Source organism: Macrotis lagotis, chromosome 6 (genome assembly GCF_037893015.1).
Source record: "Macrotis lagotis isolate mMagLag1 chromosome 6, bilby.v1.9.chrom.fasta, whole genome shotgun sequence".
Classification (NCBI taxonomy): Eukaryota; Metazoa; Chordata; class Mammalia; order Peramelemorphia; family Peramelidae; genus Macrotis; species Macrotis lagotis.
Genome location: NC_133663.1, coordinates 228,880,649 through 228,901,602, shown reverse-complemented (window position 1 = coordinate 228,901,602; position 20,954 = coordinate 228,880,649). Strand labels below are relative to the sequence as shown.

The window sequence follows — 20,954 nt, the reverse complement described above, 5'->3', positions numbered from 1 at the left end:
CTATAATTTTGTGCCCTTTTGATCATATGTGGATCTATACCTTCTTCAAAGAACTCACATATTGACCATGCAAAAAGAAAAAGAACAAGCTCTTCTGGTAACATAAATAGATATGACTGCTGGAGTTAAAAATGTTTATTTTTGTAGAAATCCTGAGTTTGCCCTTGGGCAAATCACTGCACAGTAACCCCAAACCTGAGATGCCCATCATAACTGTGGAACTATTATTATTGTTATTTTGTTAATGTCCAAATGGAAGAAGGTCCTTAAAAAGACCCCCCAAAATTATTTTTTTTTGCTATTAATTTTGTGCTGAATGGATTAAGCCTCCATACTGCAGAATCTACTATATGGTATTCATAATAATTCAGCAAAATTTGGCTTAAGTTTCCACATAGTGCAAAAAATACTTGTCATTCTGACTACAGGATATAGTTTAATATAAAATCAATTCAGCTGTTTCATCAGTTTTGTTAATTAGGTCCAGAATTAAGTATTAGAGGGATGAGTTTTATTTAGGAAAATATGTACTACTTTAAAGTATTTTCTTGAAAATTTAGATCTGCTTTTGTTTTAATCAACCACATTTTCCCAGAAGAGATATGGTATAGTGAAAAGAGCACTAGTTTTGGAAACAGGAAGATTTGAGTTCACGTCATTCCCCTGATATTTAGGTGATTTAGGGGAATCCAATCTCAGACACTTGATTCTTGCTAGCTGTGTATGACCATGTGCAAGTCATTTAACCCTGATTTCCACCTTCAGTTGTCATGATTCATATCTGGCCACTGGACCCAGATGATTCTGGAGGAGAAAGTGAGTCTGGTGACTTATCACAGCACCCCCTCACTCAAATCCAAGTCATGTACTTTCATGGATTCACCTCGCTGATGTCATGGACTTTTTCTTCGAGAATGAAGGACAAAAATCATCATCATCATCATCATCATCATCATCATCACAATGCTTGGTACGTAAGAAATGATGAATAAAAGTTTTTTTGACTAGTATGCTGTCAAACAAATCGTTTGACTTCTATTGTGATACTAATTTGCAAAATGGGGTTTACTTCATCACAGGTTTTGGTAAGAATCAAATGAAATTTGCATTTAAAATATAAAGTCCGATATTTACAACAACTAACAGCAACAATAAGTTAACCAGTTTTGTGAACCGTCCAGTGAGGAATTTAGTATGAGTGGTTTAATATAATGTTATGAATGGGCAGAGAGCAGGGCTTTTCAAGTCAAAGAGAAATAGCATATTTTTAAATGTTAGAAATAAACTTAGAGTGGACAAAATTTCTTCAAACTAATTTTAATTCTTTCCAAGGAGAAATTAGCTATTTTATTACTTTTTTATGTGCCAATTAAACAACTCCATCTTAGTTTTAATATTGGATCTTACATTTATCATGTTGTATGGAACTCAAAATCCTAGAGTTTTTTTTTTAAATGGATTACTTTTATATTACAAAACATATTGCATTAGTATATCACACATTGATAGTTATTCATGCAGATAAGAAGCAGAGAACTTGGCTATATATTTCCACTTATGGTAAATATAATAGTTATCTAATATTGCAATCACTCACTGGATAGTAGAAAGGATCCAAAAGGCTGTGAGTATACTGCAACATAATGAAGAACTGCATGAGGGATGTGGCAAAAAACCAAATATCATTAGTTACATAAATGATTGAAGAAAGAGGTGGCTGAGATTGTAGAAATTTTTATTGGTTGCAATGTCATGAGATCTTCAGGAAGGATCCCAGCAAATCGGGCCATCTTCTGTGGAGAAATTTTGGGACAATATCAACAATGGTATCTCTCACTTACACCGTGTAGATGAGTCTCAAAATATCCCACCAGAAAAAGTACAGACATTGATAAAATAACAGATTTTCTGAATTATCAGAGTAAATATATAAGCAGTTTTCAAATTTCAAAGGTAAGGATAGTTATGATAAATAAACAAAGCTATCTAAAGAAGAAAATTAATTAAAAATACTCAGGATTGCTGGAACTTTCAAATTTATTAACAAATCACTTTGATAAAAGTTACATAAGAAAAAAAAGTTCGAGTTGCATTCTTCTCCTTCCATTGAACACTTTCTTCTTTCTGATTAAGACATTCATGTAATACAACAAATAAAATTTTATCTACTATGCAAAGTGCTAGAGGAGCTGGCAAGATATAAATAAGACAAAGTCCTTACTCTCAAGGATTTTATAGTCTAGCTGGTGGAATGAGGGTGACACTAACACAGCTAAAGACATACTATTACAAAATAATATAATTAAAGCTTTGACAAAATGGAATGTGAGAATCAAGGTTACAATGACTATTTCCTCTTGGAAATCACATGGTATAACAGAAGGGGAAACACCACAATACTTGCCCTCTGAAAATAGATTGCTTATTTTATCTCAAAGTAGGTCATTTTCCACATTTTAAAACTTGTCTCCTTAAATAATCCAAATTCTTAAAGGCTTGACCATGTAATGTGGTATGGTCTCTAGTACAAAGTCCTTAATGATGAAAATTGTTGAATGAGCTATAGAAAAACAGAAACATTAAATGATGCAAGGTTTGTAGAACTGTGAGCTTGTGTCACCATTCCAAAAAAAAGAATTTGGAATTATAACTAGAAAGTCATTAAACTGTGCATACCACTTTCTTCTAGGCCTATTCCCCAAGGATATAAGATGACTCGTGTACAAAAATATTTAGAGCAGACATTTTTTAATTGAAATTAAAGGAGGTATTCATAATTTTGGGAATTGATGGACAAATGAAAGTCTATGAATTCAAAAAATATTATTGGACCATAAGAAATGATGAAAGAGATGGTTTCAGAGAAACCTGATAATACTTGTATGATCTAATGCAGATTGAAGTGATCAGAAGCAATAGATCATATAAAATTATAACACTAAAGAAAAATAGCTTTCAAAGAATTAAGAACAATGATCAGTCATAATACTAAAGGACTAAAAATGAAGCATGCAACTTACCTCCTCATGGAGAGGAAATGGACTCAAGAAGCAGAATTTTGGGACAAGTGGGAGATGCAGAAGGACTTTTATTTTGCCTACCTTGGCTTGCTTGTTTAATGTTTTTTTTTCCTTTTCTTTTCCATTTCTGACCCCCCCCCCCCAAAATGAGTGAGGTGAATAGGAAAGCTAGGGACAGGGAAGTTTAAAAAAAATAACATGGACCAATGAAACAATTTAAAAAAATACACAGAAGGGAACAGAAAGGAAACCAGAAAGACTCCCATTCAAATGGGAATTATACATTCAAAAAGTAAACTGTATATAGTAGAAATTTACAGTTTTATGGCTTCTATTTATTTTCACTTTAGGTTAGAGATTTCTAGGCTAACATTTAAAAACATGATTTATTTCTTCCTATGTATTCACTAAGCCTATAACTCAAGTGGCTGCCACCAGGTGAAAAATGATGCCTTATATGTAAATCAATCACCTAGGTTTGCCATAAATATGAATGACTTTAGTCATTCAGTGTACACAGTGTACTCAATTCAATTCTTTCAACCAAAATATAGCACTTTATGAAGATATCATAGACTCAAAATCTCTGATTTTGAAGAAATAACTTCTAGATAAGAAAACTCCCTCTACAAGTCAGTCCCTTTTCAGTAATTCATGATCTTAGAGACAAAAGTGTTTGAGTCTTAGATCAATGGAGGATTTAATAACTTACACGGAGTCACATAGCCAGTATTTGTTAGAGGCAAGACCTTCTCATGTCTTTCTGGCTCCAAGACCAGCTCTTTCTATTCACTACACCATACTAAATCTATTGGGATAGCACTAAATATTAACTCATCTTGAATAATTGACAAAGTGATTAAAATTTCAAACATTATTTTAAAGAAATGCATCCACTTGGGTATAGCAATGACTTAAGTTTATTACTGAATAATTTTCAACTTGCCATAACTACTTTTACTTATTAAATCATTACAAGAATTACCGTTTAAATGCTTTCATTTATATTTTGAATTTAGGCACAGTTTGGAGTCACTATCACTTTAACTTTAGATCAAATTTATCCTCGAAGAAGTATTAATTTTCTGTTTCCAACTTATGAAAAGAAAGGTGTTAATATTTTTATTTAATCAATTACCTCAATTATATTTCAGAGATTTTTCTTTGGTCTTCTTTATATAGAATAGTGTTCAATAGGCACACTGTAATTTGTCAGAGGAAAAAATATATCTCCATGCATATTTTTGGTAGATTGAGCACAGACCTACTTGATACCTCAACAATTGTTTTCATTTATTTTTCATGAGCTAATGTGCTGAATTCTTTAAAGTCTATGACTAAAGTGTCTCTAAGAATAGTCCACTTTTCTTTCTTTTTTTAAATAACATTCTGATTATTATTATACAGCCAATTCGTGGTGGAGACTGGAATGGAACTCAGAATGGCTGATGCCCTTTCCTGGACTCAAAGCATTAGCCTTTTCTCTCTTTCACGTGCCCTGTATTGAAAACTGTATATATGTGGGAAGCCAGGGATAATCCAAAAAGAAACTTCTGCACAGTGATTATTTACTTTGGGCAGAGCACAAACACCACAGCTGGAGTCATTCTATTTTCTAATTTCCATTTTGGCTTTTGCTGGTAGAAAGCACAGATACAGTAAACCAACATGTAGAAAGTGGTAGAAGATGGGGAACTAACTTCTAGTCCCTATCAAAAGCTAGGAAAACTTCCTTTATTCACTTAATTCTCACAACCCACTCCCTCCATTTTCAGGGAGGGTCTCTACAAAAGGAATTTTATTTAACTTGGCAGAAAGAATGTCTTTGAGTCTTACTCTTTACACTCTCCTAAGTCTTCCCTTCCTAAAGTATGAACACATCATTCATTTGAACCTCAAAATAGCATTGCTCAAAAGCAAGTAAAAACAGTACTGTTGTTATTCAGTTGTCTCCATGACCCTAAATGGGATTTTCTTGGCAGAGATCTTGAAGTGATGTGCAGTTTCCATCTTCAGCACTTGTACTGATGGGGAAACTGAGGCAAACAGGGTTACGTGACTTGCCCAGGGTCACACAGCTGTATACGTCTGAGGCCACATCTGAACTCAGGTAGATGAGTCTTCTAGACTCCATGGCTGGCATACTACTGCACAGCCTAGTTGTCCCAGTGAGTGACAATCAAATAGAAACACTCAAATGTCAATAATTACTACAAAGGCTCCAAGTCCAGACACAGTCTCCAAATATTATTTGTCATTGTCTCACAAACAAATGTTTTTTAACTTGTCAATCCAGGAAGTGGGGGCTCCAGACAGCATAAACTTGCATTATATGACAGCCCTGGTTAAATCTATTTCCAACGCAACGTATGTTTGTGTGGGTGAATAAGTGCTTTTTTTCTTGTATATCTTTTTCCCAAGGGATGACAGATTTAAGACCGATGACTCTGGAGACTACATAATTCAACCCTCTAATTTTTAGATAAAGAAAACGACTTAAAGAAGTTAAATGATTTTTTACAATATAGGATGTGAAACAAATGACAAAGACTGAATTTAAACGAGGTTCTCTGATTTCAGTCAGTTCATAAACATTTATTAAGAGACTATTATGGGTCTAGAAGTGTGTTGAGAGCTAAGGATACGAAAAACTGCTCTCTGGAAACTCACAGTCTAATGGAAGATATCATAACATGATAATACCTAATATTTATTTAGTACTTACTATGTGCTTGGTCCTATGCTAAATACTTTATAATTAATATTTCCATTAGATCCTTACTATGTTACCTCTATTATCTTCATTTTACAGTTGTGTAAACTGAGGTAGGAGTTATATAACTTGTCCTGCTTCACCTGGTAGTAAATGTTTGAAACTGGATTTGAATTCAGGACTCTCCAGACTCTAGACTCAGCATTCTACACATTGCATTACCTAGTAGCCTTAAAAAAGCATCTTTGAACAAGTGATACAAAGGATACATTATACTTAATCAAGAGAGGAAAGATTTTGGAATTAAGAGGATTCCAAATTGATTACCCTTTCTGTTTTAGCATGTTGCCTTTCCAAAGAGTTTTAGAACTTTTTAGTAGTTTTAGCTGACTATAATAAACTGTGTTTATGTTAATTTTTTGTTTCTTTCTGGTCTCTAATGCTGCCGTTAAAGTTTTCAACATTTTGTTTAATGATGCAGTGGATTGGCCTGGAGGTTTAGGAAACCTGAGGAGTTGTAAGAAATTCTCAGTTCAATGCACTCCACTAACTGGTCCTCAAGTAAAGTAAAAGAGTATAGAAAACACAACACAATTCTCAAGGGATGTTTAATTTTATGTCATCCAGGAAAGCCACTCAACTGATAAATATTCAGGAACCTCAACTCTGAGTATTGGCTTCCCCTCACGTTTTGTATATATGAACTCAGACCTCTCCCCCCCGCCCCAGCTATCTATATGCTTGAGTCTAGTAATTTTCATTTTTATATTCTGGTGCCAGCAAGGATCTCAAAATATTGCCACTCCACCAAGCTCATTATTTGAAAAAACATGGCTATATGCTAGGGCAGTCAAAATATGGAGTTTAACTCTCTCTGCTCTATTCCCTTTTGTCCTCCTGGGTCCTTCAGATATTGACCTTGAGCCTTTCAATTAAAGTTTGTGGATGCTGAAAGGTATATCATATGGTTTGAGGGAGCACATTTCTTTTGCCACTCTGACTTGTCATTTTGGCTTATATATTCCCTCCTGAGGGCTTGGAAGCTCAACCACTCTGAAAAAGGTGAGAGTGGTTAAGAATGAAAGAAAGCCACAATTGTGGCCTTGGTCCTTAATTAGGTGTTACTAAGATGGGAAATCCTTCATAGCTGAGACTTCCTATAAATATCTTCTTCCTCTCTTTTCTTATTGCCCATGCCTCTCTCATTTTTTTCTCTCCTCATGTGAACCACACACATGCAGACACATACATATATATGTATTTATAAAATCTCATTTTTCTCTTTCCAAAATAAATGATGTCTGCAGGAAAATATGCATTCCTCTCTTCCCTGACTCCATTCCTCCCATCCCTCAAATTAGGCATGAAACAGCCAGCATTCTGTTGATAGATTTCAATGATTTCAATAAACACATCCCAGTTGCTTTAAACTGTGAATTGGGTAGAAACTAATACAAATCATCTTTAAAGCAAGTAGGGGAGACTCCCAGATTTCAAAACAGTAAAAGATTTATAGTCAGTGTATCTGGATCCTGAATTGGTGATGAGCAGCACCAACAAGCTACAGAGTGACAGTGAGTCTACTCCTGAGCAAACCCTTGTTTGACTAGTGACTAATAAGAATGGTGATAAAAGGGATTAATTTTACGTAGAAAAATTACTTGGACTTTGTATTGCATCACTGGAGTTGTGTTACATTCCAGAGACAACTGTTCCTTCTTCCAGAAAAGCTCTTACCTCTTTTGGCCAAGATTATAGAAAATGACAGAAAGTTTTAACCAAGAGAACAAAAGGAAAAAAATAAGGAAGTTAAGTTATTAAAAGACAAATATTCAATTAAGGTAAGGAGAGGCATATCCTGAACTTTTTATAGAGAGTAGGACGGAACTGACAAAAATAATTAAATTTTCCAATAGCATGACTTGCAGGAGTCAAAGTCTATGTACTTCAAATCTATGGTGAATAGGGAGTTTGCATATCACTAAAAAAGGTAGGAAGATTAAATGGAGAAAAGCTGGATTTGGAATCAACAGGAATGGGTTGGAATTTAGAAAATGCCACTTAGTTCCAATGTCATCTTGTGTAATTTCCTTAGATTTTCTACATCTCAGTTTCCTCATCTATAAAAAGAGAGGGCTTGATAAGGTAATTTCTAAAGTTTTTTTTTTTTGTTTTGAACTCTAACTCTATGATCTTTGGAAGAGATGTTTGTTTTTTAAGCTTTCTGTTTAGTTTCCTGTGTTCTTTCATAAACCTTCTTTTCCTTTAATATTTTTTTTACTCAGTGCTTATAAGTAAAGCTAGTGTCATTACACTGGATGATTTAGTATTTATTTCATACTCATTGGGTGAGGTCTAACAGCTGTAGAAGCCAAAAATCTAGCAAAATATGTCAGGGCCATTTTCAAAATTATAGAACAAAAAACAAAATTTACACTAACATGCATATCCTATAATGAATTTGTAAATCTTTAAAAAAATTATAAAACTTTATTAATGAAAAATAACTAAGCATTGTAAAGGAAGCACCGTCTTACTTTGAATTGTTTGTGTGGAAGTATTTTTCAAACTGTTAAAGTAAAGAACAATAATTACATTTTGAAACAGTAGCCAAAGGTACTCTAAAATAAGTTTCAAACATTGGTTTTCAGTATAAACAGGAGACCAGGTTCAGTTTCAAAATTTGTCACTTTTAATGCCATTTTAAAAAATAGACAGTTCCAGACATCTTCATAATTTTTTCCAGTACTTAAAAATTGTTCACTACCATCTTTTAAAATGCACTGTTTAATTTACTCCATTATAGTATTAAATGTTTAGTTATTATGAATTGGTAAATGTTTTAATACTGATATCATCTTTTACAAGAACTTAATGATACTAGAAAAAGTTTCTACCATGAAATTATATGGGAAGTTATCCCAAGTGACTTTTTTTCCCAAATGAATACCAGCTTTGGAGAAAATAAGATTTTAAAATATGGCTCATGGGTTCTTAAAGAAAGTAAAAAAAATAAATAATGATCCATTTGATTCATGTCTTGTGATTCATCTGATTACTGATATCAGAGTTAGAACTAGGAGCAATACGTCTCCCTTAACAATGAGAACTGTTCAAAAGGAGTAGGAGAATTTTTGGTCCCAAGAGGGTAGAGTGAGGAAGGAATCCTCTGATGCCCTTCCAAGTTTCTCTACAAACTAGAAAACTCTCTCAGAATTGATCTAGGAGCAGAGAAGCAGTTTACCTTACCAGACTTAAAAGAAAAGTCTGTCTCACTGTGCTGGGAAGAGAGTGAGGTCCAAAATCAGTAGCATCGACATTATCATCATCATCAACAACAGCAGCAGCAGCAGCAGACATTCAGCAAGATTTTCAGAATGAGGAAATCTACCAGTGGGGCCCCACCCCCTTGAAAACCAGCGGCCCCCTAATAAAATGAGCAGACTTTGCAGCACAGCAAGATCCCACTAAAGCAGCCCCACCCTCTGCACAGGTTACCAGTACTTGGATCCCAGTACTAAAGTCTTGTCCTAGGGCTAGTCAATAATAAGACCCCCCACCCCTGGGGTCTATCAGCAGAGAGCTCTGTTTCCATAGCAAGACAGCCGCAGGGCTTCACCCCTTGGACAGACCATCAACATCTCTCCACCCAGGTCAGCCACCAGAAAGACTGTCTTACTATAATAACCCAGTAGGAAGAATCTACCTATATGGAGCAGACCACCAGCAGCTAAAAACTCAACAACTGGGGGGAAGTCAACAGAGAGGCCCTAGAGCCTGATACAAGCCAGAAAGGAAGTCTACCCTCCAGAATAAAGCATGTAGCTGAGCCCTGAAGCCCAATGAAGGCCAGGAGTAAGATCCAGAAAGCTAGCAAAAAAGCTCGAGATAGTGAAGGCCAGAGCCAAACTCTCACATAAAAGCAATACTATCAAAGTGGCTATATATGAAACCTCAAAGAAAAATGTAATTTGGTCTTATGGACAAAACGAATTCCTAGAAGATCTGAAAAATTATTTTAAAAAACAAATTGGAGAAATAAAATTAGGAAAATTGCATGAGAATATTGTAAGAGAATCATGGTAAAGAGTCCGTAGCAAGGGAAAAGATATATAAAAATTTGCTGAGGCAAATCACTACCTAAAAATAGAACTGATCAAATGGAAAAATAAATACAAAATCTCACTGACGAAAAATAAAACTTTAAAAATTAGAATTGAACAAGTGGAAACCAAAAACTCTATGCGATATGAAGACACAGTAAAAAAAAATTTTTTTAAGTAAAAAAGTAGAAGAAAATCTGGATTTGCTCATTGGAAAAGCAAATGGTCCAGGAGAGATAATATCAGAATTATTGTAAGAAATTATCAAAGAAAACTGCCTTTTCCTTTAGAGGCAGAAGGTATAATAGAAATTGAAAGAACCCATCAATCACTGTCTCAAAGAAATCAGAATATTATGATGTTCCAGGAACCAAATTCCAGAGGTCACAGATTAAAGAAAAAGTATTGCAAGCAATCAAAAGAAAATCAATTCAAATATCATAGAGCTATAGTCAGGATTACACAGAAATCTTAGAATATTATATACTGGACAGCAAAGGAATTAGGATTATAATAAAGAATCACCGACCCAGTAAAAGTAAATGTAATTTTTTAGGAGGGAAAATAGATATTTAAGAAAATAGAGTCCCCCTCCTCCCCCGCCCCCGCCTCAGCACTTTGATCCGGGGTTTTGCGGCTGGGAGCCGGCGCGGGGCGGGTCTGGGCCGGCGCGGGGCGGGTCTGGGCCGGCGCGGGGCGGGTCTGGGCCGGCGCGGGGGGGGGGGGGGGTTACATGCTGGCGGCGGCGGCGGGCGCGGGGAGGCCGCAGCAGCCCGTAGTCCCTGGGAGCGCCGCTGCGGTGGGGGTCGGGGTGCGGCCGGCCGCCCGCTCTCCTGGCCCCGCCGGACGCCGCCCCCTCCTCTGCCCCGCGCCGGCGCCTCGGAGCCGCCGCCGCCCCGGGCCGCCAAGACGGCCGCCGTGTTTCTCGGCTGCACCTGCATTGCCTTCGGGCCGGCCCTCGCTCTCTATGTCTTCACCATAGCGTGGGACCCGCTACGTATCATCTTCCTCATCGCCGGAGCTTTCTTCTGGTTGGTGTCTCTGCTGCTCTCCCTCATTTGGTTCGTTGCAGTAACCCTTAGTAGAACCAAAGATGAATCAGTGCAGAGAGGTTTGCTTATCTTTGGAGTATTATGCTCAGTCATAATCCAAGAGGTCTTCCGGTTTGCATATCATAAACTTTTAAAAAAAGCTAATAAGGGTTTGATGACCATAAGCCAAGAGGAGACATCACCAATTTCTATAAGACAGCTGGCCTATGTATCTGGCTTAGGTTTTGGAATTATGAGTGGAGTATTTTCCCTTGTCAATATCCTGTATGATTCCTTGGGACCAGGAATAGTGGGTATACATGGAGATCCTCCTCACTTCTTCCTTGCATCAGCTTTCATGACTCTAGTTATGGTTTTGCTGCATGTCTTCTGGGGAGTTGTGTTTTTCGATGCATGTGAGACTAAAAACTGTTGGGCACTAATCGTGGTCATCATGAGTCATCTGCTGGTGTCAGGTCTGACCTTCCTGAATCCCTATTATAAGGCGAGTTTAGTAGCATCATATGTTATCATGCTGCTCATGGGTATCTGGGCATTCTTCACTGCTGGTGGCTCTTGTCGAAATTTGAAACGATGCCTGTTGTGCCGAGAGAAGGACTTCCTTCTTTCCAACCAGCGTGCCAGATAACATCTGAGAATTGGGACCTCCCTGAACAGCTTTCTGTGATTTTAGAGGAAGCATAACTGTGCCTTTTTCTAAAATTCTTTTTCTGGTTGATTTTAGAAGGAAAAAAATGCTAACTAGATACGTGATTCTCATTTAATAAGGCTTCTGTCCAGCAGCTGTCTGAATTGTATACATAAATGATAACTCCCTGGGGCAAGTCCAAGAATATATGAAAGGAATGTATAGCTGTGTCTTTATACATTCAATATGGTTAAATTAATACATGAAGAATATGTTGCTTGCTGAACCTACATCTTTTTTAGTTATGGATCCACAAAAAGTTAAAGGGCTATTCATTTCTATGGACCTTTTTGTGTGTGTCATTAAAGCACATCCCTTTTAGGGTTAGTTTAATTAGTGGCTTATAAGACAGAATAGACACTGATTCTAAATGCTTTTTAGTCAAAATAAGATGTTTATTAATAGTTATGTTTTTGAAGTTTTTTCCCATCCAGAATTAATGTTAGAGATTTAAAAATTATCTTTGAAATGTTGGAAAGTAACTGTAATTGAAATTAGGATAACTATCCTTTTTTTTTTAGGTTTTTTTGCAGGGCAGGTGGGGTTGAGTGGCTTGCCCAGGGCCACAGGGCTAGGTAGTTGTTGGGTGTCTGAGACCGGATTTGAACCCAGGTGCTCCTGACTCCAGGGCCGGTGCTTTATCCACTGCGCCACCTAACCACCCCAAAACATCTTTTTTTAAAAAAATATTTCTAATATATTTTGTCCCAATCTGATGTAAAAATAATTTTTAGTATTTATTTTTAAATTCTCTCCCTTTCTCCCTCCCCTTCCCCCAGTTGAGAAGGCAAGCAATTTGATATAGGATATACATGCACAGTCATGCAAAACATTTCCATATTAGTCATGTTATGAAAGAAAATACAGACCACAAGAGAAATAAAGTTACCAAAAAAAGTATGCTTTGTATTCTGGCTTCATTAGTTCTTTCTCTGGAGATGGATATTTTTTTATCATGGGTCTTAAAGAGTTTTCTTAGATCATTGTACTGCTGAGAATAATTGTAATTCACAGTTGATCATCCTACAGTATTAGTGTTACTGTGTGCAATGTAGAACAACTATCCTTAAGGATATTAACAATTTTACCGTGGATTTGCTGTATAAAGCATACTCAGCATAGCCCAGATATGTTTAGAAATGAACAGAGGTGACATTTTGTTTAACCAGCGTTTGTCCTAAGGGTTGTAGGCCTATGAAGGTATTGAAAATTGGGGAATTTTTTGCTTTCATCATTTTTCAAGCTTTTTTATCTTCCTGGGTTCTTCTTGTGGCTTTCAGGTTAAATCGTTCAACTTTCTGCTCAGTTTATATGGCAGCCCTGTATTTTGTATCTGAATGTCCTTGTTAAGAAATTAGATACTAAGTTCTTGAATAAAACTCAACAAAGTAGATAAAAGTTAAAAGAGAACATAAGAAAAGCAAACCAGTAAAGTATTGACTGTTTTACTTTGTCCATATGCTATTAAATGGTGAATGGTATTTTCTTCCCCCAAATAGTATATGATACCTTTAGCCACAGAGTTATGTAAAATTGAACTATATCTGAAATTAACAACTTTGTACTTTGTGTGATATGTATACTTTCAAAAATTGTGATATTTTTGTTGTTTTGAATAGCAGATGCAGTATTCCCTGTTAATTCATCTTTTAAATCTCCTTTTACTTTCATTTTTCAGGAAAAACTACAATAAATCATGCTGGGTATTAAAAAAAAGAAAATAGAGGATTTTCAAGCATTTCTAATTAAAAGACCAAAACTGAATAAAAAAATTGACTTTCAGATTCAAGACTCATAGGAAACATAAAAAAGATAAATATAGAAAACATAAGGAATTAATAAAGTTAAACTGATTATATTTTTGTATGGCAAAATAACATTTGTAACTTTTAACAACTTTTAAGAGCAGTTAGAAGGAGTATATAGACAGGGAGTGGATAAAGTGATTTTGGAGCAGCTAGATGGCTCAGTGGATAGATAACCAGACTGGAGTCAGGAGAACCTGAGTTCAAATGTGACGCTTGATAGTTACTAACTGTGTGACCTATGGAGTAGGGCAGTAGCTAAATATCCAACACTTGGTGAAGGCCAATAGAAAGGCTTTAGACCTCATTATAAGCCAGAAGGGAAGTCTACCCTCCAGAAAAAGCATACAGCTAAGCCCTGCAACCCAGTGAAAGTCTCCTTCATCTGTAAGCACTGAAATTTGGTTATGATGTTCCTGGAACATCATAATATTCTGATTTCTTTGAGACAATGATAGATGGGTTCTTTCAATTTCTACTATACCTTCTGGTTCTAATAGAAAGCGCATTTTTCTCTGATTATTTTCTGAAAATTGTTGTTAAGACTTTTTTTGGTGGGTTTTTTTTGGTGATGGCTTTCAGGCAATACCACTATTCCTATATTAACTCTCCTGGAGTCATTTAACCCCATTGCCTTGCTAACCCTGTCCCCTGAAAAAAATAAGTAAAAATAAAGTGACTTTGATGGAATGATAACCCCCCCCAATCAAAATAAAGGGATGAGAAATAGAAAAAGAAGGAAGGAGGAACTGAATGAGGCAAATAATCCCACATAAAAGAGAAAGAAAAAGATATTATGATGGAATGGAAAACGATGATAAGCAAAGCTTAAACCTTACCCTCATTAATATCGACCCTAAGGGGGAATGATATGTATACACACACAGTTAAATATAGAAATCTACCTTACTCTAAAACGAAAGAAAAAGGGACAGGGATAATAGAAGAATAACTGATAAAAAGGAAGATATACTGGAGAAGATAGTAATCAGAAATAAAACACTTGTGAGAAGGCAAGGAGTGGTGGAAGGGTAAGAGAGAGAGAGGAATATGTAAGTGAAAATAATATGGAAGGAAATAAACAGTTAGTTATCATTACAATAAATGTGAATGCGATGAACTCATTCATAAAGTGGAAGTAAATAGCAAGATGGATCAATAACCAGAATCTTATAATATGTTGAACAAAAAACAATTCTGAAATAGAGAGTTACAAACCGGGTAAATTTAAGGGACTGCAAGAGCATCTAATATGCTTCAAATGAAGCAAAGAAAGTAGGAGTAGCAATCATGATCTCAGAAAAAAAAGCAAAAGGAAATAGAAAAAAAGAAAAGAAGCTAAATCTTATTGTAAATTATCATAGATAATGAAATCATATCAAAATGGAATATATATGCACCACAGACTATAATATACATTTTTAAAGGAGGAGTTGGATGAGTTACAGGAGAAATTAGTTAATAAAATTATAATAGTAGATCACAATGTTCCTGTCTCAGAACTAGATAAATCTAATTAAAAGAAAGAAGTTAAGGAGGTGAGTAAATTTCTCAAAAAGAAAGATATGATAAATTCTTGGAGGAAACTGAAGAGTAGAGAGCAATACATTTTTTTCCCAATAGTTCATTGTACCCATACAACTGAGCATGTATGAAGACATGAAAACCTCATAACCAAATGCAGAAAAGGAGAAATGATATACATATTCTTTTCAGATCATAATGCAACAAAAATTACATCTAATAACAATGGAGACATTAAGAATTAATTGGAAATTGACAAGTAGATCAAAGGGAAAATGGACAATTTAATTTAAGAAAATGACAGTGAGATAACACATAAAAATTTCTGAGATATATCCAAAGTGGTACTTAGGGGAAAAATGTGTATCTCTAATTGCTTACATCAATAAAATACAGAAAAAGCAGGTCAATCAGTTGAGTCTGAACTTAAAAAAACTAAAAACTATCAAATTGAAAATACTCAATTAGCAGCAAATTGAAAATCCTGAAAATCAAAGGAAAACAATAAAACTGAAAGAAATACATTGAATTAATAAACAAAACTATGACATGGTTTAATGGGAAAAACAATAAAATTGATAATCTATTGACTAATTTGGTAAAAATAAAGAAAGCAGAAAACCAAATTACTAGTATCAAAAATGAAGGGAGTAAATTTAACACCAATGCCAAGAAAACTAAGACAGTTGTTAGGTTATATTTTGCCCTATTTTATGCCAATAAATTTGACAATCTAAGCAAAATTGATTTCCCAAAGAAGTGTAAACTACCCAGGTTAACAGAAGAAATAAAATACTTAGAAAATCCAGTCTTAGAAAAAGAAATTGAAGAAAACATTATTGAATTTCTAAAGAAAAAAAATTCCAGGATTAAATGGATTCACAAGTGAATTCTAACAAACATTTAAAGAATCATTATACTATATAAACTCTTTCGAAAATAGATGAAGAAGGAATCCTACTAAATTTCTTTTATGACAAAATATCCTAAACCAGGAAGGACCAAAACTGAGAAATAAAATGATAGACCAAATTCCCTAATGAATATTAATTTCAAAATTTTAAATAAAATTCTAGCAAAGTAATTATAGTGCTATATCCCAAGGATTATACACTGTGATCAGGTGGGATTTATACCAGGAATGCTGCTTTGGTTTGCTATCAGGAAAATTTTCAGCATAGACTATATCATAGACTTTAAGTAGACCATATCAACTTTGAAAAACAACAGAAATCATACAATATTCTCAATAGATGCAGAAAAAGCCTTTGAGAAAATATAGCACCTATTCTTATCAAAACACTTGAAAGCATAGTAATAAAAGAAACTTACCTTAAAACAATAAATAATATTCAACATAAACCATTAGCAAGCATTTTCTGTAATGGAGATAGGCTAGAAACCTAGCTAATACATTCAGTGCTGAAGCACCTTCATCATTTAATATTGTGCTGGAAACATTAGCTATAGCAATGAGAAGAAAAAAATTCAAAGGGATTAAAATAGGCAACAAGGAAACAAAACTATCACTCTTTGCAGATGATAGGATGTTATTCTTAGAAAATCCTACAGAATCAACTAAAAACTACATGAAATTTTTAATTACTTTAACAGTTTCAGGATATAAAATAAACCCAAGTAAATCATTAGCATTTCTATATATTACCAACAAATTCCAGCATCAAGAGTGAAAAGAGGAATTCCATTTAAAAATAGACAATATAAAATAATTGCAAGTCTATTTGCCAAGGCTAACACAGAAACCACATGAATGCAACTATACAACATTTTTCACAGAAATAAAGTAAGATCTAAACAAGTGGAAAAATAGCAATTGCTTCTGGGTAGACTGAGTCAGTATAGTAAAAATGCAGACTGAAGCATGCTATTTTTAAATTATCTTTCTTTTTTTATTCACATTGCCTTGTACAAACTGACTAATATGGAAATGTTCTACATAGTTGCTAAAAGAAAAACCCCAAACCAGAGAGAATGGGCTGCTATTTTTCACTATGCTTCTTTAAGAAAAGATCACAAGATCATAGATCTATAAATGGAGGTAGCAATGTGATGGTAAATGTTTAAAAATAGGTTTTCTTGTGGGGGGTGAGGGGGAGGAAAGGAAGGGAGCAAATTGTGCTCCTGAAACACATTTAAGTTTAATGTCATTACTGACATTTTCTTCTTCATTTTCTTAACTCTAAATAATCAACAGAACGTTAAATCAAGTCCACATTTATAGTTTTTGTCAATTTCCAATGCTAAAGACATTGAAAAATTTTAAATTAGTTCTTACGAAAAAGTTCAAGCTGACTCTAACACACTCCTGGATAAGAAGAGAAAGGAAAGGAAAGAAAGGAAAGGAAAGAAATAAACATTTAAATAGTGTTTACCAAGTCTTGTGCTAAGCACTTTACCAATACTATCTCATTTGATCTTTACAAAAACCTTGTGAGGTAGGTGTTATTATTATTATTTCTTTTAGATTTTTCAAGCAGTGGGGTTAAGTGGGTTGTCCAAGGCCACACGGCTAGGTAATTATTAAGTGTCTTAAGTTGGATTTGAACCCAGGTACTCCTGACTCCAAGGCTGGTGCTCTATTCACTGCACCACCTAGCCACCCGGTAGGTGTTATTATTACTTCTATTGTACAATTCAGAAAATTGAGCCAAACAGATGCTGAGTGACTTTCCAAGAAACATACAACTAAGTGTCTGAAGCTGAGTTTGAAGGAAGATCTTTCTAACTCCAGGCATAACACTTTGTTTACTGTGTCATTTAACTTCTCCAAGAATCAATCTTTCTTTTTTGAGGCAATGGGATTAAGTGAATTGCCCAAGGTCTCACAGCTGGTATCAAGCATCTGAGGCCAAATTTGAATCCATGTTTCCTGACTCATGGGTCAGTGCTCCATCAATTGCTTCAGTGGTAGGTTTCCTCACTTAGGGGAGCTAGGCAGTGACATCTGTGTCCCTCTCCTAGAGAGACTGAAGAGAGAACCCAAAGGACAAGGCATGGAAAAAAACAGTACTGGTAGGCAATTTCCAGTTGACCTATGTGCTTCTTCTTCCTCATCCTTCTTAATTTCTCCTTTCTAGTGATTATCTCCAAAGTCTGTATGTAGGTAGTATTTGTCAGAGAAATCAGGACGAATACATGAGGAGACAATATTCCATTCATAGTGGGAGAGCAATTAAAAATTGTGGAGGGTTGAGTTGACTTATTTAAAGAATAGCAAGGAAACTGGGATATTGAATTAAAGAGTATGTAGGGGAAATAAGATGCAAGAAGATGAGAAAGTTGAGAAGGGGTCAGGTTTGAAGGTCTTTGAATATCAGCGGCTTCAATATTTGATCTTAGAAGTGATTTGGAGTCATTGGATTTAAATTAGTAGGATTTTGTGAATCACTTGGTAATTAATATTCACAGAATCCTCAAATGAAGGAAACAGTATAGTACAGTGGAAAGAGATGTAAGTCTATTGTCAGAGTCTTGATTCAATAGTTATTTATAATGTCTGTCAAGGAAACTTGCATAATCTAAACAGATGCATGAGATATCTTCTTTGAGACTATACTTTTTTTCCTGGTCAATAGACAATAAGCATCGTGAAATCTTTTATTTCCCCTCCATTATTAGTCAATTATATAATTGTAAAATGGGTTCCTCTGTAGAATATTAAACTCTGGGAACAGGCTTGAATGGAAAGGCAGTGTGTTTGGAATTTAGGTGAGGAATCTTATCTCAGATATTTGTTTGATATCTTATACTAGAGAAGTAGCTTCTATTAATAAAAAGGAGATCGGATTGATCTTGAAGGATTTTTTGTTAGATTCAAATGAGATAATAGAGTTAATGTGATATGCCAACTGTAAAGCACTATGTTAATTTGATTTTGTATTAATGAATGGTACACTATTAGAAGCATTTCTTAAGTTATTTGTGTTTTTCTTATTCCTATACTACTGAAGAAAGTATATTTTGCATATTTTTTTATCCTGAACCAACATTCAGCACTGTTGTTAATAATATGACTTTTCTAAGCCATCATAAGGAATCAAACATCATAAGGAATAATGAAAGAAACAGTTCCTGAATAAGCTGGAAATTTTTATATGGATTTCTGAAGAATAAGGATAGCAGATCAGAAAAGCAATTTATAAAATAATAACAAATTATAAAGAAAAATGACTTGAATGAATTAAAGATTCTTATTAGTATAATGAACAACCAGAATTCCAGAGGAATCTAATTTTGACCTTATTTTGGTATGGGGTGTGAGATGTGGGTCTATGCCTAGTTTTTGCCATTCTATTTTCCCAACCTGGAAAAATTCTCAACAATTTTTGTCAAATAATGAGTTCTTATCTCAGAAGCTGATATCTTTGGGTTTGTCAAGCAGTAAATGACTGTGGTTTCTTTTGACCCTATTCTAGTCACTGATCCATTACTCTTATTTCTTTACCCATTCCAGGAAGTTTTGTTGACTATTGTTTTATAGTATAATTTTAGAATTGTTAGATTTGAGCCACTTTTCTTTACATTTTTAAAAACCAGTTCCCCTACTATTTTTTTTAGGTTTTTGCAAGGCAGTAGGGTTAAGTGGCTTGCCCAAGGCCACACAGCTAGGTAATTATTTAGTGTCTGAGGCTGGAATTGAACTCAGGTACTCCTGACTCCAGGGCCGGTGCTCTATCCACTGCACCACCTAGTCTCCCCTTCCCTACTATTCTTGAACTTTTGTTGCTCCAGATGAATTTTGTTACTATTTTTATAGCCCAATAAAACAGTTATTTGGAAGTTTGATCAGTATGACACTGAATAAGCAATTTAATTTGGGTAGAATTGTCATTTTATTATATTAACTCAACCTAACCATGAGCAATTGGCATTTGTCCAATTATTTAGATCTTACTTTATTTGGGTTAGAAGTGCTTTATAATTGTATCCATACAGTTTCTGGGTTGATCTTGGAAGGTGGATTCCTAAGTATTTAATGTTTCCTATAGTAACTTTAAATGGAATTTATCTTTCTATCTTTTGCTCTTAGGTTTTTGTGGTTTATATATAGAAATGCTGATGATTTATGTTGGTTTATTTTCTATCTTGCTACTTTGTTGAATTTGTTGATTGCTTCAAGGGGTTTTTAAGATGATTTTTTTGGTTCTCTAGATATACCATTATATCATCTGCAAAGAGTGAAAGCTTTGCTTCCACGTTGCCAATTCTGATTCCTTCAATTTCTTTTTCTTCCCTAATTGCTACAGCTAACATTTTAAATACTATATTGAATAGTAATTGTGATAATGGGCATCCTTGTTTCACCCTTGATTTTACTGGAAATGCTCTGAGTTTATCCCCATTACATATAATGTTTGTTGATGGTTTTAGATAGATAATATTTATTGTTTTAAGGAAAACTCCATTTATTCCTAAATTTTCTAATATTTTTAATAGAAATGGATGTTGTATTTTATCAAAGACTTTTTCAGCATCATATGATTTCTGTTGTTTTTGTTATTGATATGTTCAATTATGTTGAGTGTTTTCCTAATATTGAATCATCTCTGCCTACCTGGTATAAATCCAAATTGATTTTTAACCTAGTAATAACTTGCTGTAGTCTCACTGGTAAAATTTTATCTAAGATTTTTGCATCAATATTCATTGGGGAGTTTGGTCTATAATTTTTTTGCCTGTTTTGGTTCTTCCTGGTTTAGATATCTGTATCATGTTGAAGTCATGAAAGGAATTTGACAGAACTCCTTGTCTTATTTTTTAAAATAGTTTATGTGGAATAAAAATTAATTGTTCCTTAAATATTTAGTAGAATTCACTTATAATTACATCTGGACCTGGAGACTTTTTCTTAGGGAGTTTAATGATGGTTTCTTTGATTTCTTTTTCTGAAATGGAGCTATTTAAAATGTTTTATATCCTCTAATCTTAATCTGGGCAGTTTGTATTTTTGTAAATATTCATCCATTTCACTCAGGTTATCAAATTCATAGGCATACAGTTTGGCATAGTAGCTCCAAATAATCTCTTT

The 20,954-nt window shown here is 34.6% G+C and overlaps 1 pseudogene; it reads left to right on the top strand.

Moving 5' to 3' along the window:
- Window positions 1-10,601: 10,601 nt before the first annotated feature.
- On the top strand, window positions 10,602-14,340 carry LOC141492362 (gamma-secretase subunit Aph-1b pseudogene; annotated as a pseudogene).
- Window positions 14,341-20,954: the final 6,614 nt, after the last annotated feature.